General features: G+C 43.8%; 1 long non-coding RNA gene across 1 annotated transcript in view; it reads left to right on the top strand.

Moving 5' to 3' along the window:
- LOC124589883 overlaps positions 1-27,184 on the top strand; it is a 77,412-nt gene that overhangs the window by 44,648 nt on the left and 5,580 nt on the right. The window contains exons 2-3 of the long non-coding RNA XR_006976288.1: positions 10,291-10,338; positions 23,111-23,251. This is a non-coding gene — a long non-coding RNA (uncharacterized LOC124589883). The remainder of the gene's footprint in view (positions 1-10,290; positions 10,339-23,110; positions 23,252-27,184) is intronic.

Genomic DNA, 27,184 nt, shown 5'->3' with positions numbered 1-27,184 from the left:
CACGGAGATGTATGCGTGCCCTGTCGCGCTGCCGCCCTTATGCAAATGCTCATGTCCCCACATCAGCGTAAACTAAGGGCCAAGCCGCGCCTGCACTAGCCGCGGCTTTTCACTGGCAGGCGTCGTTCGTCTTGCCCGAATCTTCGTCTTCTCGGCCGCTACTTTTAATGCTCAAAATTGCTCTTCAGAGGAAATAGCCGAATGGATTTTGAACTACCCAGATGCTTCCTTCTGCCACTGCGGAGAAACAAAATTAGCGCAGATTTACTGCCAATTTCGTTTCTCGATCTTCGCTCCGTAAATAATACGATTTTTTATTTACTGATGTGCTCAGAGCTTAGTGTGAGTTTTATTTCTACATATGATGTGCTTGCTGTTGTTTTCACATACTAGTTCGGGTGCAGGCATCGGGGTCACAAAGATTATGGTTGGTCCTTTACCGGTGGGCCAATTCAGGGCAACTATTGCACCCCGTTTGGTGTCCATCAGGTATACTGTGGCTCTTAAGGAGAGCTCAGCCAGTATTGCCTGTAAGATCTGTCCTTCTCTGTCTTCTGTGTCTCCCCTGTATAGAAAAAAATACAACGTGAAATATTAAGGCAAACATTTTAACATGTGAAATCCTTATATATGGTGTCTCTCCTAAGAGTCGACAGGCATATTTTCACTGATGTTTGATTAAAGGCCGGCCGGGGTGACCGAGTGGTTCTAAGCGCTACAGTCTGGAACCGCGTGACCGCTACGGTCGCAGGTTCGAATCCTGCCTCGGGCATGGATGTGTGTGATGTTCTTAGGTCAGTTAGGTTTAAGTAGTTCTAAGTTCCAGGGGACTGATGACCTCAGCTGTTAAGTCCCATAGTGCTCAGAGCCATTTGAGCCATTTTTCATTAAATACTTGCACTTTCGTTTTTGCATTGTGTAGACGGATTCAGGCCAAATAAAAAGCGCTCGTCACGTCTTTCATACGAGACCCATTGTCGATGAAGAGCATTTCTCTGTTTTACGTTACAACAAAATGATTTTCAAAACGGAATTTTGCTTGCTTATTTCATACAGCCGTCCCAAGTTATTCTAGTGCACTCTAGCAGCGACACCAGCGCCCTGGCCCGCGCTGACAGTTACTGCCAAGCATTCAGAGCTACTCAATCGCTGCTGTATTGCTGTTTATTGGTTCAAATGGTTCAAATGGCTCTGAGCACTATGGGACTTAACAAAAAAATGGTTCAAATGGCTCTGAGCACTATGGGACTCAACTGCTGTGGTCATAAGTCCCCTAGAACTTAGAACTACTTAAACCTAACTAACCTAAGGACAGCACACAACACCCAGCCATCACGAGGCAGAGAAAATCCCTGACCCCGCCGGGAATCGAACCCGGGAACCCGGGCGTGGGAAGCGAGAACGCTACCGCACGACCACGAGATGCGGGCATGGGACTTAACATCTGAGGTCATCAGTCCCATAGAACTTAGAACTACTTAAACCTAACTAACCTAAGGACATCACACACATACATGTGCGAGGGAGGATTCGAACCTGCGACCGTAGCGGTCACGCGGTTCCAGACTGAAGCGCCTAGAACTGCTCGGCCACATTGGCCGGCGCTGTTTATTCATCGTGTTTTAATACACACATGAAATAAAGTTTTGCATCACCTCGGTTCCAGAGTTCCGGAACCTGTACAGAGATCAACATAAACATCATTTTAGAGATCAATATAAACATCATTTCCGCCCTTTTTATTTCTCATGAAAACCAAACATTGCATATTATACCACCATACAGTGAGACCTTCAGAGGTGATGGTCCAGATTGCTGTACACACCGGTGCCTCTAATACCCAGTAGCACGTCCTCTTGTATTGATGCATGCCTGTATTCGCCGTGGCATACTATCCACAAGTTCATCTAGGCACTGTTGGTCCAGATTTTCCCACTCATTAACAGCGATTCGGCGTAAATCCCTCATAGTGGTTGGTAGGTCAAGTCGTCCATAAACAGCCCTTTTCAATCTATCCCAGGCATGTTCGATAGGGTTCATGTCTGAGAACATGCTGGCCACGCTAGTCCCACTCTTCAACGGCGATTCGGCGTAGATCCCTCAGAGTGGTTGGTGGGTCACGTCGTCCATAAACAGCCCTTTTAAATCTAACCTAGGCATGTTCGATAGGGTTCTTGTCTGAGAACATGATGGCCACTCTAGTCGAGCGATGTCGTTATCCTGAACGAATTCATTCACAAGATGTGCCCGATAGGAGCGCAAATCGTCGTCCATGAAGACGTTTGCCTCGCCAGTATGCTGCCGATATGGTTGCACTATCGGTCGGAGGATGGCATTCACATCGTACAGCCGTTACGGCGTACGTCCGCCCCGCATAATACCACCCCAAAGCAGCAGGAATCCTCCACCTAGCTGCACTCGCTGGACAGTGTGTCTAAGGCGCTCCGTCTGACCGGGTTGCCTCCAAACACGTCTCCGACGATTGTATAGTTGAAGGCATATGCGACACTCATCGGTGAAGAGGACGTGATGCCAGTTCTGAGCGGTCCATTGGGCATGTTGTTGGGCCCATCTGTGCCGCGCTGCATGGTGTCATGGTTGCAAAGATGGTCCCCGCCATGGACGTCGGGAGTGAAGTTGCGCATCATGCAGCCTATTGCACACAGTTTGAGTCGTAACACGACGTATTGTGGCTACGCGAAAAGTATTATTCAACATGGTGGCGTTGCTGTCAGGTTTCCTCCGAGCCATAATCCGTAGGTAGCGGTCATCCACTGCAGAAGTAGCTCTTGGGCGGCCTGAGTGAGTCATTTCATCAACAGTTCCTGTCTCTCTGTATCTCCGCCATGTTCGAACAACATAATTTTGGTTCATTCGGAGACATCTGGACACTTCCCTTGTTTAGAGCCCTTCCTGACACAATGCGGATGCGATCGAACCGCGGTATTGACCGTCTATGCATGGTTGAACTACAGAGAAGACTAGCCGTGTACCTCTTTCCTGGTGGAACAGATCGACTGTCGGACTCCCTCCGTCTAGTAGGCGCTCCTCATGCATGGTTGTTTACATCTTTGACCGGGTTTAGTGACACCTCTGAACAGTCAGAGGGATTGTGTCTGTGATACAATATCCACAGTCAACGTCTGTCTTCAGGAGTTCTGGGAACCGGGGTCATGCAGAACTGTTTTTGATGTGCGTATATCGATCAAGCGAATGTTGGACTAGGCTAATTTGGGAGCGATCTATCGAACGGACACGTAAAATTACGATTTAATAAACAATTATTTTTAATAATGAGAAACAGACGTTTTCTGTTGACAATGGGGTCGCATGGAAAACATGATGAGCAGTAACTGCCCGGGCGGGCTCCGGGTACACAACGGAAAAACGAAATTGCAGTTATCTGCCGAAGCAGCAGAGAAAATGGCCTGATGACTCTTACGAGGGACAACCGGTATGTATCACTGGAGGATGACGGTTCAAATCCGCGTCCGGCCATCCTAATTAACGTTTTCCGTTATTTCCCTAAATCGCTTCAGGCAGATGCCGGGATGGTCCCTTTGAAAGGGCACGGCCGACTTCCTTCCCCATCCTTCCCCAATCCGATGGGACCGATGACTTTGCAGTTTGGTCCCCTCCCCCAAAGCAACCAATCAAAAAGTTTCAGTTCGAAGGCCATACACTATAGAATCGGTATTCCAATCATAAGAAATGACCGAGAGCATTGACACTCTCCATAATCGGTATGCCAATCATAAGAAATCGCCGAGAGCACTGAGGCGATCATCCCACCGACGCACCAAGCTGAAGGTACCCATTTGGCAAAATGCTGTGTCCTGCTGCGTAAAGAAGACAGTAACTGCCTGCTGCACATCTTCCTCCGACAGGAATCGTCGACCCTACAACGTCTTTTATAAGAGACCGAAGTCGTGATAATCGGATGGGTAGAGATGAGAACTATAGGGCGGATGCTAGAGTGCCTCCCACTTGAGTTGTGGTAGCTTCTACGTTACGGCATTTGCGATATGGAGACGTGCGGCAGCACCCCCTGTCTCAATTTTCCCGGACTTTTGGCTGTAATTGTTGTTTTCGACAGATATGCTGCTCCATACACATTCTTCATTCTCCTATGGATGTCTACCGGTTTTTGTGCTTCGGCAGCGAATAACAGAATAACAGCACGTTGGTGCTGTTCGGACGCATTTGGTCGCCATAGTTACCGTTCCCACATTTACTGCACGCACGTCGGATATAAAGACAGGAATGCCACACTAATTTCTCGCCTACAGGCCAAAGGTTATATACCTGCAACGGATTCGCCCTACGTTGCGTATACGCTACACCAAAGCCCTCAAACGGAAACTTTTTGATCACCCCTTGTACATGGAATAATGAAAGCTGTTTGAACACCCCTCTAATGAGGTGCAGGACAAAACTGACTTATCGCAAAAATCTTCATGTCATAAGGAGTAGGTACACCGAATGTTCTTCGCGTTTTTTTTTTTTTTTTTTTTCAATGTCTGTAACGGCCTGAGAATCGAGTCGAGCTTGATCTGGGTAAGGGATCCACGTACATGATTTCATGGTGATCCCCTCTGCGCCAGACGTTGTCAACGTTAGTGGACGACGAGTGGTGACGTGACAGTCTCCCGGCAACACACGGCCATATTTCAGTGCGCGACAGATCTCGAGAACGTGCTGGTCAGGGGACAGACAGTAATACAGACTCTGTTTTGACGCACGTCAGGACATCACTGGCAACATGCGCTCTTTTTTTATCTTGCCGAAAGATTAATTCACAGCCGCCGACCTTAACACGTCACAATTATAAAGCCTTCTCTAGAAATTGCCGGCTGCACGAACAAGATGGCGTCGTATTGTGTGCCGAACGGCACCCGACGCCACTACGCCATGTGCTGGGACCAAATGGCGATGACGAATGAAATCTTTCAACTTTCGTCCTACTCAGCACCTCTGCACCTCTGTACGTCCGTACGCAGAACCGGCACTCTCCTGAATAGACGATGTGGCGCCACTCCTGTGTCAAGAGTTGTCTTTGGCCACACCGCTGTTGGCGCGCCGCCTTTCCCTGTTGCAGTGCCTACGCTGACGATGTGGCAATACTCGCACGAAACACTGCTGTGCTAGGCGAAGCCTATCAACAGCTCGAGGAAGGTGCAAGGGAACTTGGCCTGACAGTCAACGTCGAAAGACCAAGTATGTGGCAATGACCAACCAACAAAATCTACTGAATCTCAGGATAGCCGACAGGGAGTTTGAAAGGGTGAGAGACTTCAAGCACCTTGGGTCGACTATCACTGAGACAAATGACATTCGCAGCAAGTAACAGATACTACTTTGCCGCTTTACCCATGCTTAGGAGTTCGCTTCTATCACGAAAATCCAAAATCCTCATTTACAAAACAATTATTAGACCAGTTGTTACGTATGGTGCCGAAACGTGGACCATGGCTGTAAATAAGGAAAGGAGCCTTAGCATATGGGAGAGAAAGGTGCTACGTAAAATATATGGCCCAATATACGATCAAGAATGTTGGCGCATTCGTGCGAATGCAGAAGTACAACACCTTTTTGAAGAACCTGACATTGTTACTACCATTAAAATAAGAAGACTGCGGTGGGCAGGGTACGTGGTCAGAATGGAAGAAGACAGAGCATCTAAGAGGAATTTTGATAGTAAGGCTGGAGGCAGGCGGCGGAGGGGACGCCCCAGAAAGAGATGGGTGGATGGAGTTGAAGAAGACATGAAAAAGCTGGATGTCAGAGGATGGAGATGGAAAGCCACGGATCGGATAGAATGGCAGGATATTGTGCTGATGGCCAAGACCCTTCAAGGGCTGTAGAGCATAGGAGTAAGTAAGTAAGTAAGTAAGCGTCAAGGAAAGTCCCAACAATAGTCGCCTTGGAGACACTTTGTGGTGTTCCAGACACCGTCGCACTGTGCTTGTGAATACTTTTCTTGCTGTAAATAACTCATGACTCGAAATACTTAACATGGCTGCACAGTCCTGCACGGCCGAGCGAACAATATATCTCACGTCTTGGGCGCTAGTCACTCGCGGCCGTTTAGTTCCTGAATGCGGGTGCAAGTGGCCCTCCTGAACTCGTCGTTTACATATTCGCACGACAATCGAGGGTTCCCGGCTAACGGGAGCAGCAATGCCGCAGAACGAAAAGTCGCAGTCTCCACAGGCTACAAGCATTCTGTTGTTGGATTCCAGCACGTGCTGGCAGACGTTTCACCTTCTCACAAGAGGCACACCACGGTAATACCACAAACAAACATTCAAAAACGATTTCTGAATGAGGAATTCGCTCTGTGTTCTTTCTCTATAAGGTATCACGTCAAAAATATCAGGACACATCTATGTTATAAATCACAAGCTATTGTCAACGAGATTTTACACTCTTATTGTGTTACCAAACCAGTATTCACATTACGGTCGCACAAGGTTCTCTTCTAAGATGCCGTCTCCTATTGAAAAGGATGCCTGTCGTATTGAATAATCATGATAAATGTCTTGTTTCTTGGATGTTATCAAAAGCTCACTGCGAAGCACAGTATTACTTTCACCAAGCATGAGAGTTAACAGAAGACAGACTCAATTGTACACGATCTTTTTGTGTTTCCCCCTACTACAAGGAGCAGCATGAAAGTAACTCTTCTCAAAAACGAAATCTAATTTCACCTGGCTTGGAAAGATTTACAACAGCAGACCGCAGATGCAGAAACTAAATGATACTGCAGTGATCATAGCGTTCTGGCAATTCAGATACGATACACTACAAAACCAAAACCAAAACCAAAGTCAACAGTATGTTAAAGATACGTCACAGAAGTAGTATCCGAAAAGGGTGTCTGTGCGAAGGCGTTTCATATGACTTGGTCCAATCTGTATAAATCAACCACATATTAAGCGTCAGATTTGGTGTAAGAGGGTGAAGTTAGTTGTGTACACTGCATGATCAAAAGTGTCTTGACACGCAAATGTAATTCTGAACTGATCAACAGGTGTCACGAGAGGCGGACCCTCTACCTTCTATTACAAAAGAAGGCGGGGGGTATTGTGTTGTCAGTACAGAAGCATTAACAGCAGAATGGGTGGGACACAAGAGCTCACTGACTTCGAACATGGATTATTCGTTGGCTGTCACCGAAATAACAGATCCGATCGGGGACATCTGGCTAAGCTGACTTTTGGTGTTATGACTGTGAAGTGGAAACGCAAGAACAACCAGAGCTAAACCAACACCAGGCACACCTCTTGTACTGACGGACAGGAACCGTCGAGCATCGTGGACGGTGGTTGCAAAAAACCGCGTGAAATCGGCGGAACAAATCACGCCGGTAAATACCAAACGATGCCTCGCTCGGTATAAGGAGCGCAAACACTAGACGATTGAACGGTGGAAAAACGTTGTGTGGAGTGACTAATCACGGTACACAATGGGGAGATCCGACGGCAGGGTGTGGGTATGGCGAATGCCGGGTGAAAGTCATGTGCCAGTGTGTGCAGTGCCAACAGTAAAATTCGGAAGCGGTGGTGTTGTGGTGTGGTCGTGTTTTTCATGGAGGGGGTGCGGCGGAGCGGTTTTTTCCGTCCATTTACGATGGACCTGCACCTACCTGTGAACATTGTCTCAGCAGATCATCAGTAGTAAAGCCGAGTGAAACCTACTGTACTTCGACGTGAACCAGGCTGCAATTTAAGTCACTAATCTACGTTTCGGGAGAAAGTTTTCACACAAATGTAGGTTGGAAATTTTGTCCTCAATTAATATATTCTGAAACTTAGGTGAACAAGTATCACCGCCGGCCGGCGTGGCCGTGCGGTTCTAAGCGCGTCAGTTTGGAACCGCGTGACCGCTACGGTCGCAGGTTCGAATCCTGCCTCGGGCATGGATGTGTGTGTTGTCCTTAGGTTAGTTAGGTTTAAGTAGTTCTAAGTTCTAGGGGACTGATGACCTCAGTAGTTAAGTCCCATAGTGCTCAGAGCCATTTGAACCATTTGAACAAGTATCACTGCCAAGCCCGTGCTAGTCTTAACACAGTCACTCATAATCCCTTTCACTCACGTGTTGCAGTTCCCGAAAACGTAATAGCTACAAAAATACTGATTGTTTTTTTATTGATAATGGTCGCCAAATATTAAGTCTGTCGGTACCAAATGCAGTCACAGTTTTTAGCCACCGACCTGCTCAATACGCCACGCGGAATATATGTCTTTTCTTATCACAAAATTCACTTAAAAATTCGTAAATTTCTACACACCCATCGGAATAATTATGCCGTCACTTTACCACAATTTTGTTGTATGTAACACTGCTAGATCCGGCAACTTATCATTTCCATCGGAACTACTACTACACACGTCCGAACTGATTCATGGCAAGGCTCCGACTCCTCTCTAGACTACTCTAAGTCTTCTCTACAAACAGAGAAAGGCGCGCGAAGAATATTGCTTTACCATTGGTCAGTTTACTCAACAGCCAATAACAAAACAACATTCTCCCGCGTCAATCCGCGCTTTTCATCAATAACCAATCGCAAAATAGTAACGACTGCACTTTTTACCGACGTAATTATCTAATATGCTGAAGTTTTGCTTATGCATAAAGTTATTTACTATTGTTATTTATACCTGAATTAACTTTCCCTTTACCATAAACTTACTTTACAAATGTATTCTACAAAAAACCCCTTTGTCCATATCCATACTTCTTCGAAATGTTCCCACACTACATCCTACTACATAACTCGTTAAACAATTATCTTCATATTAACCTTAAACCACAGTTTATGAAAAACATTGTATTACTTTAGTGCACTCTAGTGGGCACAATCGAAACTAAAATCACTGTCCCCCTATTCAATATTGTCCTCTGTCGGCTGATACATAAACTACGTGCGCGTCCAGTCTCGCGGCACCATCTGTCACTCTCCAGCTCTGAGACACATCTCCCACTTAACCGCCTCCAAGGCAGGATCGTTATACGGCGCTACGCCTCAGGGGCTTGAAAAACTTTTTGTTTTGCGTGGCACTATCACAGTACAGGCCTAATTGATGTTTTAAGTACCTTCTTGCTTCCCACTGTTGAAGACGAATTCGGGGAAGGCGATTGCATCTTTCAACACTATCGAGCACCTATTCATAATGCACGGCCTGTGGCGGAGTAGTTACACGACAATAACATCCCTGTAATGGACTGGCTTGCACAGAGTCCTGACCTGAATCCTATAGAACACCTTTGGGATGTTTTGGAACTCCGACTTCGTGCCAGGCCTTACCGACCGACATCGATACCTCTCCTCAGTGTAGCACTCCATGAAGAATGGGCTGCCACTCTCCAAGAAGCCTTCCAGCACCTGATTGAACGTATGTCTGCGAGAGTGGAAGCTGTCATCAAGGCTAAGAGAGGGCGAACACCACATTGAATTCCAGCATTACCGATGGAGGGCGCCACGAACTTGTAAGTCATTTTCAGCCAGGTGTCCGGATACCTTTGATCACAAAGTGTATTTGATGTGTATCCTCACGTGTCTGCCTCAAGTCCTTCAGCATTTCCATGCCACTCTCCGCTGGTTTAAACAAACGTGATGGCTTTCTTGTACCCATTAAATAAGTATTCTCTGTTAGCCGTATTTGATGTGGGTCTCACGGGCTTGAGCAGAATTCTAGGATGGCTCGCACGTTTTATAAGCAATCACTTTCGGAGACTGAACATATTTTCCCAGCATCGTACTAATGAACCAGAGTCTGTTATGTACTTTACCTACAACTGAACCAATGTGATAATTCCATTTCGTATATCCACAGTTGTTAAACCTAGGTAATTGTATGAGTTGACTGACTCCATTTGTGACTGACTGGCATAGTAGTCATAGGCTACTATGTTTCCGCATTTTGCAAGAGTGCACAATTTGGAATTTATGACCATGAGAGAAAGTTGGCAATCTTTGTACCATTTTGTATTAGTATCAAGATATGACAGAGTATTTGTGTAGGCTCTTTCTTTTTGACATGGAATTTTATTATAGACTGTGTAACTTTCAAAACGTTTTAGGTTACTGTTAATGTTATCTGGCACTTCATTAATGTCCTTTGCTGAAATCCGAGTTAGTGTTATGTGGTTCTAAGAAAGAAATCGGCTAATGATACGCCAATTGTGTAGTTATCCGCAGTGCCACATTTACCTCACAACACTCGCAATCTTGACCGTTGGTGATCGAAGTGCGTAGTGTTTAAAAATTCTTTTCTTTTGTTTCAGGGGATGACGCCAACCCTAAGCCTGAAAACGTCACTATCAACCACAGAGGTAAGTACAGTAACAAAGTTTTTGATTATGTTGTAATAGTTTTATTTTTGTACACTATTTTCAAAAATGACGCCATAGTAATCACAGAGTTCCATTTAATTTCTGAATTCCTGGAAATACCTGAAATGTTTATGTCGAAGCACTTATACTATTTTCGTGCGTTGATGTACCGACCAAAAAGAGAGAGTTCTGTCATGCCAAACTCCTGCAGACATTTTTTCCTATTTTTATGTATTCGTTCCTCTCGCACAGTGTTCAAGAAAGGATAATGCTAATAGCCCAGGAGAAGATTTGGAGATCTAAGGACCATGCAAATAAGCTCAGTGGATTCGTTTTCATCCTTGACTTCTCTCCGTTGTTTCAATTTGTTATTTTTTTCTGCTTGACTCCACCTCACAATTACCTTTTTTCGTTCTCTTGAAAAACCATGAACCTTTGCATCAAATTTCTAAACGTATTTTCAGATCTTTCTTCCTTTTATAACAATATCTGTATTCTTTTTTTTTATTCCTCAGTTCTAGCAATTATACTTTTACTCTTGCAAACACAATTTAAATTTCACCTGCTGAGTCTTTTGTTGGCTATCGTCACTGCATGGACAAATAAGAGTCCTAAAAGCGATGGACGTACTTTTTCTTCATTCCCTCATTTCTCTGTATTAAACTTGTTTCTCTCTACTATTTTCTTAAAATCCATCTATCTTTTTTCTATCCTTTCTATCTCGTTGAATGACATTGAGAATATACTTTGTACATTGAGTATGGGGTTGTTGGCTTCACTACCGTATTGAAATATCTTATTTTACCGGTAAGATTTTCTTTTATTTGTATTTTTAGTAAAGTATTGGAACATGACTTTTAATTTGATCACTTTTCGGTTATTGACTGCTTCGCCTAAGGTACTGATACGGATAATTTCACAACAGGACGAAACTTTTTCTACTCTATCAACTTTTTCATGCTGCATTGCTTACGGTTTAGGTAAATTTCCGATATTTGACATAGATTTGGTTATCTGAAAGGATGTTTGAAGCCAAACTTTCTCATAAAGTGTCGTGGAAGTTGTACCGAATTTTCAGAAACTACATCAATGTTATTAGTGAACTCCAAGTAATTCATGCAGAACCCCTTAATTTCGTCTCCAGTCTGACTTCATACTGCATTCCTGTTTTTCGAAGTTTTTCTTTGCAAACTCCTATTCGTTCTCCAAAAAACAAAGAACTTCTGGGACAGTCAATTTCCTTGTCTTACAGCTGCCCTTCTATTAGATACGTCATAGATATATCCGTTGAATTTCAACGTTGACTTTATGCCCCGGAGGATTATCAGTCACCTTAACCAACTCCAGATTTCTATGTCATGCTAAATAAAGGTACTTTCTCAACAGCACGCGTTTTTGAACTCTGACTATACTCTGTCTCGTATTATTGTTTCCAAGTTAATAATGTATTCTGGATAGGATACATTTTCAATCTCCATACTAATACTCTGTGTTATTTTTCTACTGTGGCTCACTGTCCATCTGGGACAGCTGTTGTAAGTTGTCTTGTGTGTTACACACTGGTGTGTTCGGTTCAAGTCCTCACTCTTACAGACTGGGGCATAGCGGCAGGAGTCGCGCCCTCACTGCATGTCAAACTTCCATAAAGTTATTTCACTCACATGGAAAAGAAGAATACAAATAGTTTGATGTTTGCAATGCATTAAGCGTAGGTAAACAAGCTGCTCGGATAGGACTGTTCGTTAATCGCTTGACTTTAGTTTCTAGGATCAAGAAGGTGAGTCATAACCTACTCTGTTTCGCTCACCAGTTAATTGCCATGTACGTGCCACATAGGCAAACTTCGGTTTAGACTGAGGCCAGTTTTACAGGATACCTCAAACTGATACCGTATTGATCCCATTTACGATGAATATAAGGCATGGAAGGCGATACTATTTTCTGAGTACTTGACTGCGCCATACTATATGAGGTATACCTAAGCAATAGCGGCCGAAACGTTGGTTCATTTTAGAATTTGAGGGGGACTGAAAGCAAGAAGAAGTTTACGGGTTTACACTTGTGTGTGTGTGTGTGTGTGTGTGTGTGTGTGTGTGTGTGTCGTACTCATCACGGTTGTCAGGTAGGAATTATGTGGCAAAAACGATTCCTTGGTCTAGGAAAAGAAAGGGAAGAGGAGTTGGAGATGAGTTTCAGGTCAGTACAGTAGACACTATTAGAGAAGCATTCGTTGTTCTACTAGATAAGCTCCTCCCCTCGTTGTCACCGAGCGAGGTGGCGCAGTGGTGAGAGACTGGACTTATAGCCGGGAGGTCGGCAAGTGAGATCACAGTTGCCGTACACATTTAGGTTTCCCGTAATTACCCTGGATCGCTTAGGCGTGCTACCGAGTTGCTTCCTCTTAAAGCCATGGCCGATTTTCTTTCCTGTCGTGCTCGTCCGACCGAAGACGGGTTTCAGGCAACTCTCCACGTTAGCGTATCCCGTGCAAGCCTCTTCATCTATGCACAACACTGCAACCTACTTCCATTTGAACCTGCTTATTATACGCGGCATTGACCTCCTCTATCCATCTTCCTCCTCCCTCATCCACTCCCACACACACGCAACTCCCTCCACTAACAAATTAACTATTCCTGGACGGCTCAGGCCTTTCCATCTAGACCGATCCCTTCAATTGGTGACGTAAGTTTCTTTTCTTTCCGATTATGTTCAGTATATTCTAAGTTAGCTGATATACAAATCTAAATTTCAGTATTCTTCTGTAGCACATTTGAAAAACTTGTATTCTATTCTTGTCTGAAATCATACGCGTGTTACTCCATACAAGGCTACCTTTTAATTTATATTAGATGTTAACAATATAAGGAAATGATAGGTTGCTACTTAGCGTGAAGATTCACGTTAAGTTGCAGACATGCGCAACTAAAAGATACTTACGCATTATCTTTTGGCCACAGCCTTCATCAGAAAAGGAAACCCACACACATTCATTCACACAAGCAAGCACACCTCACGCACACATGACTCCCATCTCTCCATCTCCTTGTATCCCCTTTCTCTGTCCATCTCTTCTTCCATTTCTCTGTCGATTTCCTTCTCCTCGTCTATCTGTCCATCTCTTCCTCCACCTTCTCTCTGCCCATCTCTTCCTCCCTTCTCTCCGTCCATTTACTCCTCTCCCCTCTGTCTATCTCCTCCTCTTTCTTTTCTCCATCTACTTCTCTCCCCTCTCTCTGTCTATTTTCTCCCCTTCCCTTTCTGTCCATATCCCCACCCCCCTTCTTTCTCCACCTCCTGCGCCCCCTATCTGCGTCCATCTCCCCCCTCCCCTCTGTCCACCTTCTCCTTACCCTTTCTCCCTCTACGTTATCACCTTCACCCAAACAGGAAGTTGCTGGTTCTTACACCTACAGCATTTATTTCGAGATAGTAGGTTATACGTGTACATGTTTGGTTGACATTGATCAAGGGGTTTAGGAGGAGATTTATACACATGGATTTGCCCGCATACGAACATGTCACATATATTTCATATATATTTGAAATATTTCTCACGTATGTGTCCACATATTTCACCTGTATCTCTAGCGAATTTCGCGCAGCTCAATGTTTGTGCCTCACATCTCCTCAACTATGCGCCGTACTATGATATAATTGAGCAGGTACATCCTGTAGTATATGCGAATCTTGCCTGCAAATTGTGTCACAAAAAGGATTAGTAATAAGAAGCAATAAATTATGCGGTAGTTTTACCACACGAAATGCGAACATGTAGTAAGAGATAAAACTTTTTTCCTTTCATCATTTCGCTGGGTGCATCATAGTGAAAAAGTCTCGTAAAGTTTTTAATTTTTTTTAAAGTCACTTGGAAGTCATCAAGTGCTCTCATTCTCAAATACTGGATGAAAGTAGTCTGACTATTTGCGCGTCATGAGCTACTCCTTTTTCACCCGCACGCCTATCCCTTTGTGAGGTAAGTAGTTCTTACTCCCACAGTGGTTCTGTCCAGACCGTACATGATGTCTGTACCAAGTTTGTTCGCAAAGCGACCCAGTGGTTTAAGAGGAAATGTGGAACATACACAGACATATACACACATCAAAAAAAGTTTTGCATCAGCCCGGTTTCCAGAACTCCTGAAGATAGACGTAGGCTGTGGATATTGTATCACAGACACAGTCCCTCTGACTGTTGAGAGATGTCACTAAACCCGCCCAAAGATGTAAACAAACATGCATGAGGAGCGCCTATTAGACGGAGAGAGACCAACAGCCGTTCAGTTCCAGTCATTCCATCAGGAAGGAGGTTTTTCTTTTTTTAAAAGAGGTGGAGTCCCTCCGAGCCCTCACTGGCATGATGGCCAACTCAATAGGTCTACTGCCATCTCTGCATAAGGGTTAGTTTTCACTAAAGTGAGGTGTCGCAGGATCTGGGTACTGCGATGTTTGTGTACGTCTGGATAAGGTTAACCATTAATACGCGCGCATCTGGAGATAGATTGGGTCGAAGTCGAACAAAGGGTAGCGGCTTGAAGGGCAGGGGAAAAAAAGTGCCAGGGCAAGAGCCAAGGGAAAAAAACCTCTGCGATAGTTAGGTTGGGTGGTAAGAGCAGTAGCGGATGTCTTGCTGCCTGCGATAGGTCGTGCAAGGGTAGGCTTTGTGGTAGTGGGTATCATGCATGTCGATACCTTTGGCGTTGTGCGGTGGTGCTGCTCGGCGGCTGCCGCTGGATGCCGGTGTTGGGCTCTCGTTCAGCGTCAGCAACCTGCAACAGTTAGGTTTATCATCGTTTTTGTGTCCGATAGATCACATATCTGTTGCACTGTGTAGGGTGATATTGGCGAATTGTTTGTGCGTCAGTGGGCGAGCTCGTCGGTGTCCCTGCTGTAGCCTGTTGGTCGGCTCTAGTAGCAGCTGGTAATTGGCAGTCAGTGTTGCTAATATGCAGGGGCTTACCGACGTTTGTCGCTTGTTGGTGTATGTTAGTTTACCATAGGTGGCTATGCCCTAGCTAGTAGTGTCTTTGGCCGCTTGTACTTCCACCTATGGTTGTGAAGGAGGTATGCGGCTCCTGTTATTTGTAGCTCAACCATACCTAGACGGTCAACACCGCGGTTCAATCGCGTCGACAATGTTACTTTGTGCCAGGAAGGGCTCTCAACAAAGGAAGTGTCCAGGCGTCTCGGAGTGAACCAAACCGATTTTGTTCGGATATGGAGGAGATACAGAGAGACAGGAACTGTCGATGACATGCCTCGCTCAGGCCGCCCAAGGGCTACTACTGCAGTGCATGACCGCTACCTACGGATTATGGCTGGGAGGCACCCTGAAGGCAACTCACCAATGTTGAATAATGCTTTTCGTGCTGTCTCAGTATGTCGTGTTACGACTCAAACTGTGCGCAATAGGCTGCATGATACGCAACTACACTCCCGGCGTCCATGGCGGGGTCCATCTTTGCAACCACGACACCATACAGCGCGGTACAGATTGGCCCAGAAACATGCCGAATGGACCGCTCACAATTGGCACCACGTTCTCTTCACCGACTGCCTTCAACCAGACAATCGTCGGAGACGTGTTTAGAGGCAACCCGGTCAGGCTGAACGCCTTAGACACACTGTCCAGCAAGTGCAGCAACGTGGAGGTTCCCTGCTGTTTTGGGGTGGCATTATGTGGGGCCGACGTACGCGACTGCTGGTCATGGAAGGCGCCGTAACGGCTGTACGATACGTGAATGCCATCCTCCGACCGATAGTGCAACCATACCGGCAGCATATTTGCGAGGCATTCGTCTTCATGGACAACAATCGCGTCTCCATCGTACACATCTTGTGAATGACTTCGTTCAGGATAACGGCATCGCTCGACTAGAGCGGCCAGTATGTTCTCCAGACCTCCTGACATGAACACTATTGAACATGCCTGGGATAGATTGAAAAGGGCTGTTTATGGACGACGTGACCCGCCAACAACTCCGAGGGATCTGCGCCGAATCGCCGTTGAGGAGTGGGACAATCTGGCCCAACAGTGCCTTGATGAACTTGTGGATAGTATGCCACGACGAATACAGGCATGCATCAATGCAAGGGGACGTGCTACTGGGTATTAGAGGTACCGGTGTGTACAGCAATCTGGACCCACCTCTGAAGGTTTCGCTGTATGGTGGTACAACATGCAATGTGCGGTTTTCATGAGAAATAAAAAGGGCGGAAATGATGCTTATGTTGATATCTATTCCAATTTTCTGTGGAGGTTCCGGAACTCCCGGAACCGAGGTGATGCAAAAGTTTTTTTGATGTTTGTACATGCACTTTTGTAACGTTAATGGATTGACTGATGGCTTTTGCCTCGTGATTTTCGGCCGACGTTTGTTTAACGATTTTTGTAGTGTTTCGCCAGCTTTAGCATTGTCAAATGTTGACCCTCCATTGTTGGTGGTGGACTGGATCGTACCCACGGCCGTATATTAATGTACTTACATGATAACAGTATCTGAACGACATGATTTTCGTTCCGCCTAACTTATCTGTAGCCCACATAACCTGCCCATAACTTTCCTGCTGGTTTTCTGTACGTATCGCGATGGGTGTAAGTGGACATCCAGGACTGATACTGAAACAGAGAGTTACCAGAAACTGGAAATTTATTCTGCTTCTCCTATTCTACGCTGTACATTTGTCTATCGTCTGCAACGACCGCGGACGGAATCCCGCATAGTTGCGGAGTACATTTCGCCCTCAATGGGAGGAGCAGGCAGACCGGTCTGTAGGGTAGGAAGGCTTGTAGACAGGGATCGATCCACTGCTGCGGCCACTGCCTCGTCGGCCAACCCGCACACCCACGTGACCGATTTCTACTCTCCCATTGGTTGGCTTTGAACTTTGTGAAAGCGTTACTTAGTTAGTAGACCTGTGGATAGCGTCCCTAGCTCAGCAGAACCGAGCCTGGGATCCATCCGCGTTGCTGCGGAGCTGTTTATGTAACCTACATCATGCCACTGAGGCGATGCAGTAGTCGCGAAAAAGTATTGCCAAATTTGAAAAAAAATAATGCTCTTTTCTACCCTTACTGGCTGCATAGTCCCATTCCTCCTCTGTGAGAGTCAGTTATGGTCGTTAATTGATTTAAATCAAGTTTGTTAATCAACAAAAATAAAGCTGTTGAAGTGGCTCTCCGGAAGTTGGTCGACATTTAAAGTTTTAGGAAAGACGGAATAATCCTAATGGAGGATGAAAAGTAAATATTAAAAGCATATTAGGGGCAGGTGGTACAAAGTTTCAGTATTATAGTAACTCATGTTGAGAAGCATCATTTCTTGAAGCGTCTTGCTTAACAATTTTGTTTGAAATGTTACTTCCCAAATGTGCGACGTTGTCGGAGTTGGTCTAGTGGCCGGTTGTGAACCAGCCGTGGTTGTGAGCATGGTGGCGACAGACAGTTGGGCTGTGGCTGCGCCGGTGTATGGTTACGCGGGCACCGTGATAAGGTCCCGGTGTCAAGGCTGACGGGCAGAAAGTGGGTCTGCTACCGGCGACTGCAACACTCGTGGACGGGAGTCGCATAAGTGGGGGTCTAGTAATTTACATTTTGTAGAAAAGAGGATAGAAGAGTAATGAAGGCTACCACTAGAAATCAATCATTTGCCATTAAAGGCGTTATTACAAAAGAATAGAATTATAGAAACTTTACATCATTCACAATAGTTAGTAAACACTTGACATTTAAAGTTAACAAATGAAGGTAGTTTCCCTTTACAAATCTGGTCTGATTAGACCTGCAGAAGAACTGGACTAATCACTAGAAATAGGAATCATATCTTAAACCTATGAAGTGGCATTGTTAGCCCTGATATTCACCAGCTGGTTAGGGGTCGGGGACAACCTGTGTTGCTGGCTTACATCATTTACCGCAGCCATATTTATATAAAATGCATACAATAAAGCCAATAACAAGTAGAGCTAAAGGCACAGACATAATATTCGGAATGACCGCTCGAGTAATAATTTTGAGTGTGCCATTTATCAAGGTGTGCAGTAGGCTCGATCGAGAGAAATGTGTCCGTGCTCCTTGGCTACGAGTTTATTGATGGACTTTAAAGGGTGATTCCGTGATGTGTCAGATAACGTCGGATAGTTATTCAATTGTGGGAAGGGTACTGGCACTTCAAGCAAATACAACAGGAATGGCCTAAGGCTAACGTTATGTATCTAAACTAAATGAGCTGAAAATTTAACAGTAGTGGAATAATCCATTATAAAATGTAAGATGGAGATTATTACCATAAGCCATACATAAATTAAATGCTTCTGAAGGCGCATATTGTGCCCAGGTCGGCACGAAAGACGTCCGTAATTTGCGGAACGAATAGGTATAAGTCCTTCATTGGTAGGACTAAAACGTCCGTAGTTGATTTACAATTATTGAGGGTATTTTTGTTCTGTCGTTGCAACTCCAAAATGCGTGGTTTTTTTTCCCGCCAGACGCGTTTCCCTTTATTGAGGCAAAGCATCATCAGTGGTCTGTAATTAAGTTTTTTTACATTTTGATTTGCTCGAAGGTCGAAAACAGTTCGTTAACAATATTTTTATTTGTACTTACGGTGATTTTCGATTGATTTCTCGCTTGCATCGGAAAATGCCGTCTGCTAGGACATTGTTGATTTTTTTTTTTTTTGCTTTAGACACTGATAGTTGTGGCCTAAGTCTTAGTTGTTCTGCAGCACTATGCATTTCTTATTATTTTGACAGAACACTTTTTCTCACACCACTGTTTCCTATTTGTTTTCATACTCCTAAGTATGTGTTGTGGTGTGTGTTTTGCGATGTTGTCAAAATGACCTTGCTACTAGTTTGTCTTTGACCTACAATCTTTATTTTAATTAGAGTATTGTATGTGTGTCATTATATTTAATTATGTTGCTGTTTTTTATATACCGTGAAAGTGTAGGGAAGGAATAGTATGGAGTTTCTTTCTCTCTGTTTTTTTTTTTTTTGTTTTTTTTTTTTTTTTGGTGTTGGGGAGGCAGAAACTATGATGAGTGAACATGAGTCTATAATAGTGTTGTGATTGAGTGTAATTTAGAGGATAAGGTGAGGAGCAAAAGTGGAATGAAATTGGGAGGGGGGGAGGGGTTGGGTAGGAGAGTGGGAGGGGATGAAGGATGGAAAAGTTCTTTTCATTTTCATGCAATTTGATCAATTATTTTTTATAGAGCCTAGTTTACAATATGTATTTGGTCATTGAGCAACTGTTCATTTTGTGTTAAAGCTTTGTGTATGCGGAAATTTTCTTGGAAAGCTAGGCTGCGTCTGTCTTTACTTATTGGTATGATATTGTTCAGTATTGCTTGGCCTACGGTGTTCTTGTTTTAGATGATTTGCAAATGTTGAACGGTTTTACCATATTTAAATGCTCTGATGTGTTCTTTATATCTTGTGTCGAATATCCTGCCAGTTATTCCGTTGTATATATTTTCATTATCTCTCAACTGCGCTGATAGTACCAGATCGTTGGTATCTTTCTGGTTTTGATTTCAGTTTTAGGATGAGCGTTTTCGTTGAATCGTTTGCTTTCTAAGCAATGTTTATGCCTTGTTGTTTTTTTTTTTTTGAATATGTTGCCTATTTTACGTGTGTATTTGTTGCGGTAGGTCATTGTATGCCATTTTTTGTAGTACTGCAGGTTATATGTGTTGGAGTGGTTTGGTTAGTTTTTTTTCATTATTTTTCTCTTTATTTTTCTGTTTACTTTGTCTACCATTGTTTCTTTGTGTCCATTTTTAATGCTATTTGTTTTATAATGGCTAGCTCTTTCTGGTTATCAGAAGTGTTTAAGGGGATCATGTTCAGTCTGTTTAACATGTATCTGATTGCTGCCTGTTTGTGATTCTGCAGGTGGTTTGAGGTTGCATTTAAGATAATGCCACTTGTTAAGGGTTTTCTGTATGTCAAATGTATGTTTGTTATTGTCTTTTATTATAGATATGTTTAGAAAGTTAAGTGAGTTTTCTGGAACATTAGTCAACGTTTTCATGAATCATATTGAAAAAATAATATTTGAAGACATAGTAACAAATATAAGCTACAACGTCATCTATTGGTACAGACACAAGGATGACACAATATACATGGCACATGAACCTAAAAAAAGAATACAGCAACTACACAAAGACGTACATACTGTACCCCAAAATATAAAGTTCACAGTAGAAGAAGAACAATAAAACTAACGCAGCTCGTTCCAGCCTACCTATTCATTGGCAGCATGCATGGAGACGACTGGGATAAGACAGACAGCAACATTGACAGCGGCGTGCAGAACAAACTAAAATCATGAGTTATTAATGTGATGCTTTCTCTACAGCTACAGTCTTCTTCAAGTGTGCAGGTATTTTGTCTTTCTCATATATTTTGTGGTCTAGGTGGAATAGTTCTGTAATGGTTGGTTCTTCCAGACATCACAGTAATCGTGAGGGTACACTTCCACGACACATGTTTCGGCTTAGAACTTCCAGTTATCTGATCCTCTTGCCTGTCCAAGTTACCTTCGAAGCTTGTTTCCTTCGTATATCCATTCTTTGTATTCCTTCCATTTTTCAGCCTTTCCTTCTATGCTTAGTTCTGGTTTACCATTTCAACTTTCGATGTTCATATAACTGCTCTTTTCTGCAAGTATTTCTTTAATATTTCTGTACACAGCATCTAACATTCCCATTTCATCTGTGCTTTTACAGATTTGCATTTCTCTTCTTACCAAAGGTGCTTTGCCATTTTGCGCCTTCTGTCAGTCTCATGTTTTAGACGTTTGTATTCCCTGTTGCTTGCGCCATTTGCTGTATTTTTATGTTTTCTCTTCTCGTTGTTTAAATTCAATATCTCTTATGTTATCGCCGGCCGCTGGTGGCCGACCGGTTCTAGGCGCTTCAGTCTGGAACCGCGCGACCGCTACGGTCGCAAGTTCGAATCCTGCCATGGGCATGGATGTGTGTGATGTCCTTAGGTTAGTTAGGTTTAAGTAGTTCTAAGTTCTAGGGGACTGATGACCTGAGATGTTAAGTCCCATAGTGCTCAGAGCCATTTGAACCATTTTCTTATGTTATCCAAGGATTATGCTGATCTCAACTTTGTGCCTAATTGTTTCTCTGTTCCCTTCAATACTTCATGTCTTCAATCTAACCATTCGTCTTTTTTGTACTCTTTTCCCCTGTTTCGGTCAAATGTCACTTACAGCTTCATTTGAAACTTTCCACAACCTCTGGTTGTTTCAGCTTATCCGGGATGCATATCTTTAATTTCCTATCTTTAATCGGTTACTTCTGCTCCAATCTACAATTCATGACAACTCAGTTTATTTTTCAATTTAAAATCTGGTTTCTAAATCTCTGTCTTACGATTATTATTCTGTGTGAAACCTTCCGGTGTCTCTCATGTATACAGCCACCTTTCATGATGCTTAAGCCAAATGTTTCGAATTATTAAATTGAGCTTTGTGTGAAACTCTGCTAAGGGGGTTTCTGCCTTTATTCTTGTCCTCCAGTCAGTGTTCTCCTGCAGTTTTTCCTTCTCTTCCTTTCCTTACTACTGATTTCCAGTCCCCTCCAAAATAAATTTGTTGTCTCCCTTAACGAGCTGAATAATTTCTGATGAAAGTAGTGATAATTAATTTCACTCACTGGAATCTTCTTTTTAAAGTAAAACGCTATAAACAGCTATAATGTTGAGGGCTCTAATGAGTCAATTAAAAATAAAACAGCCGTTTTAGCACAGCTCTGTACTTCAGTAGGCGTGGCCATGCTGGAGGTGATCCGCCGTTGGTTGTCCTACTTTTGAACTGGCCTATAGTGACAGGGAGACATGCTGTTTAATTTTATTTGATGAAGTATTTGCTATATTTTCGCTGTCAATAGGGCCTTTTACGTAAGATGAGTCTAGGTCCGTGATGTTTATATTTCTTCTAGTAAGCCGTTTATTACAATATCTATTCTGACTCTGAATGTAAGCCATCGTCAGTAATGAATGTCTCCTTCTTGCTAAAATAAACATTATTTGTTACATATGTGTAGTCATGTTATCACAGGTTATATTTATAATGATATACCGTCTGGCAGAGTGTATTTCTAAGTTTTTTACGCCCAAAATTTAATAAAGACTTCCTTTCCCCCTTTTTCTGGATATCGGCGCACTCTGCAGACGCATTTGATGCCTTGGCACGCAGTAAGCTTTCCAATTTTAATTCCGAGACGTGCTCACTTTTAGATCGGTTACATCGCCGTTTATTAACAGGATAATAATTGTAGAACACATCGACTCCTGTAAGTAAGATTTTAGACTGTCCATCGAAGATATAATTTTTGTGTGACAGTAAGCTAGATAAATACTCGTTGTGTCTTCGATCTGTTCCTTTGTAGGCTGAGCTTGAAAATGACCTATACGCATAAATTGGCCAATCGTGCAAGATATACTATATTGAATACTTGTTAAAAAAACTGTCGAAGTGCAATACTTCAAAATGTTTTACTGTGTTGCCCCACATATCGAAAATGATGTGCCTTTGTTATTGAGTGCCATTGCTCCGAGATCATTGCTGACGGTACATTTTGTAATACACAATTAATGAAGGAAATTACAATTCTGCTCGTACACAGATCCAATGCAGTATTTCTATATAAACTGGTATGACGAAACATTGATCCAGCCACGAAATTGCCATTGTTGATGATTATGCAGGAGGGATAAGGTGCCTGAGAGCATGTTTCTACTGTTGGCAGCACTGTGTCTCGGAGGCTGCAAACGCGGTGACGGCCCCGTGTGTGGCAGCGACGGCCGGGACTTCCCCGACACGTGTGCCCTGCGGCAGGCCTCCTGCCACTCCGACGTCGCCATCACCGTCCTTTACCGAGGTGTCTGCGGTAAGCGACTCTTCCTGCATATTACACATAATTATAACTTTTGCTTTCAGTAAGGTATATATACGAGGCGTGTTTTCAAATTACACCGCCGCAGCGCTGCGGTCGTCATTTGGCGCATATGCGCTGTGTGCTGCACTCTGTTGGCAAGCCACAGACGCCACACAGTCATTCGAAGTGTTAACGTTTGATTGTATCTGAAATTCTCCGTCCGATTTAGAATCCCGCCGACTTAGTGTTAAAGGCGTGAAAGTAGCTGAAATTCATCCTCAGATCAGTGAAGTGTATGGAGAAACATATGAGCAAAGCGATGTTACGTAAATAAAGATGGCTATACGAATGTGCGAGATGAAGTATGAAGTTGGTGACCTTCTGTCATTACTGAGGGTTTGATGCAGAATGTTGATGAAAAAGTGAGAGAGAACAGATGCTTCATGATTTCAAGGTTATTTGAAGAGTTCCCTCATGTATCAAAAAATGTGCTTTGTGCAATTGTTTTAAATTATCTAAAGTTATGCTCACAATGGGTACCAAAAATGCTGACTGACAGTTCTTTGCCTTTTCTAGAGCAGTACAGTGAAGAAGGTGACGATTTTTAAGCTGAGGAAAGCAAAATGAGGAAGGTGACGAGTTTTTAAGCCAAATTTTTAGAAGTGACGAAACATGGGTCCTTACGCTACGCCTGAGTCAAAGTAGCAGTCCATGAAATGATGGCATTTGACATCACCCAAGAAAGTAAAGTTTCTGCAAACAATTTCTGCCCTTAAAATCATGTGTAGTGTTTTTTTTGGGACAGGAATGATGTGTTGCTTATGGATTTTTTGTCTCATGGTGAGACCACAAATTCTAAAACTTATTGATAGATGTTAAAAAACTGCACTGTGCAACTCAAAACAAAAGGCATTGCATGCTGAGTAACAGCATCGATTGTGCCCATCCACATTTGGTCAATCAAACTCAAGAGCTGACTGGATCATTTGGCTGGGAACAAGTTACTGTACATCCATGATCTAGGGCCCAATGATTATTGTATGTTACTGCATTTGAAAAAGCATATTGTGGGGCAACACCATGACGATAATGGAGATGTTAAAACGACTATGTTGCAATGGGTAACAGGTGGCAGATTTCTACGAGGATGGTATTCAAAAGTTGGTTGTACTACATGATACATGCATTAATATTGGTCAGAATTATGTAGAAAAGTAGGTTAAAGTAAAGGCTTTCATGTAAAGATAAATTTGCTAAGAAAAGACTGCTTGTTTTATTTTTGTTTCAAAGAGTAACTTCCTTAGAAAACAGGCCTTGTACTGGCTAACAATACCAGAATATAGAGGTGGATTCACTTGGGATGTCACTTCACACAATATTTAACGCTCTCACCTGAAGTGTCAGTGTCGTCATTCACACAACTGTCACCCTTGTGCCATGTCTGGTTTCCTTGGGGATAAGATCTGAATGCAGTGGAATGGTGTCCTCTCACGTGCGTTTGACCTGCAACAGAGTGGTAAATAGAAAAGTTTAAATTGTATGTAACGGTATTTCCATAAATACTGCTCCGTCAGTAAAAATCGCAGTGTCAATGAAGGAGGAAGTACAGTGTTTGACGCTGTTTTGCAATTGCAAAGGAGACAAGAATAAAAGGACAAGAGTAATGTGATGCTGTGGTCTGGTTGCTAAATGTTATTCTTCATTACACTGGAAGATACACTGAAGAGCCAAAGAATCTGGTACACCTGCTTAATATTGTGTAGGACCCTTGGGAGCATGCAGAAGTGAGCAACATGACATAACATGGACTCGACAAATGTCTGAAGTAGTGCTGGAGGAAACAGATACGATGAATCCTGCAGGGCCCTATGGTTCAAATGGCTCTGAGCACTATGGGACTTAAGTTCTGAAGTCATCAGTCTCCTAGAACTTAGAACTACTTAAACCTAACTAACCTAAGGACATCACACACATCCATGCCCGAGGCAGGATTCGAACCTGCGACCGTAGCGGTCGCACGGCTCCAGACTGTAGCGCCTAGAACCGCACGGCCACTCCGGCCGGCGCAGGGCCCTATATAAATCCGTGAGAGTACGAGGGGATGGAGATCTCTTCTGAATATCACGTTGCAAGGCATTCCGAATATGTTCAATAATGTTCATGTCTGGGGAGTTTGGTGGAGGGGTGTCGCATTTTCCTGCTGGATTTGCCCAAGTCCGTCGGAATGCAGAATAGACATGAATGGATGCAGGCGATAAGACTGGATGCTTACGTACGTGTGACCTGTCAGAGTTGTATCTAGGTGTACCAGGGGTCCCATATCACTCCCACTGCATACTCCCCACACCATTACAGAGCCTCCACCAGCTTGAACAGTTCTCTGCTGACATGCAGGGACCAAGGATTCATGAGGTTGTCTCCATATCCGTACACGTCCATCCTCTCGATACAATTTGAAACGAGACTCGTCCGACCTGGCAACATGTTTCCAGTCATAAACAGTCCAATGGCGGCGTTGACGGGCCCAGGCGATGCGTAAAGCTTTGTGTCGTACAGTCATCAATGGTACACGTATGGGCCTTTTGCTCCGAAAGGCCATATCGATGATGTTTCGTTGAATGGTTCGCACGCTGACACTTGTTGATGGCCCAGCACTGAAATTTGCAGCAATTTTCGGAAGGGTTACATTTCTGTCACGTTGAACAATTCTCTTCAGTCGTTGTTTGGTCCGTTCTTGCAGGACCTTTTTCTGGTCGAAGCGATGTCGGAGATTTTATGTTTTACCGGATTCCTGGTATTCACGGTACACTCGCTAAATGTTCGAACGCGAAAATGCACACTTCACCGCTAATTCGGAGATGCCGTGTCCCATCGCTCTTGCGTCGACAGAAAAATGCCGGGATGATTACTTTGAAAGAGCACGGCTGATTTTCTTCCCCATCCTTCCGTAATCCGAGCTCGTACTCGGTCTCTAATCACCTTGTTGTCGACAAGATGAACTATAATCTTCCTTCCTTCCTTTATTATTCAGTACAGAGTAGTTTTCTGTGGCAATTAGTAACAACTGGAATTCTGTTTTATGTGCCAGCCTGTCGGTCAAATAGGTACCATTTCTGAACGGATATACAGGTGGTGTGGACATTTCCCAACCTTGTTGTCTAAATCGTTTTTTACATTACTGATTGAACTATCCAAGTCGTTTTTTAAGTTACCAGTAGTCCAAACTCAATGGATCAACATACAACGATTCAGCGCGCTAATTGAACTTTAGCATGTATGTTAAAGTTGTTACGGGCTCCTCCAGTTGCTACAGACCTGTATCACTAGGTGACTTCTTCATTTCTTACACCATTGCTATGACTGACATCATCACTGCTCAGTGTTGCTGTACTTACTGCACGACCCGCAGCGCTGCCTGGATGAGCCCCTTTGAAATGAGACGTGCTGCTCACCAATGTTCCCAGCTGGTCCCAGCAGTGGTCAACTACTCCCTGCTGTGCGTTGTTTTAAACACGCTGGCAATCTCCAACACGTGTTGCACGCCGATGCCCATCACTGCTGCAACCCACTATTGCCTTCGTGAAATATTGCGCCAACAAATGTTTGTTTCACAAACTATTCCAGACACAAAGCTATGTATGTGACCGTATAACTCACCAAAGTTACGGTGCAGCCACTCGCGGGTGAGACAGGAACTGAAGTGGAGGGTAGCAAAGCAAATGCTGAAATGCTTAACTCCGCTTCGAAATGTTTCTTTTGCCCGCATCTCGTGGTCGTGCGGTAGCGTTCTCGCTTCCCACGCCCGGGTTCCCGGGTTCGATTCCCGGCGGGGTCAGGGATTTTCTCTGCCTCGTGATGGCTGGGTGTTGTGTGCTGTCCTTAGGTTAGTTAGGTTTAAGTAGTTCTAAGTTCTAGGGGACTGATGACCATAGATGTTAAGTCCCA

This window comes from Schistocerca americana, chromosome 2, assembly GCF_021461395.2.
Source record: "Schistocerca americana isolate TAMUIC-IGC-003095 chromosome 2, iqSchAmer2.1, whole genome shotgun sequence".
NCBI lineage: Eukaryota > Metazoa > Arthropoda > Insecta > Orthoptera > Acrididae > Schistocerca > Schistocerca americana.
Note: the sequence above shows the minus strand (reverse complement) of the source record. Positions and strands in the feature narration are given on the sequence as shown.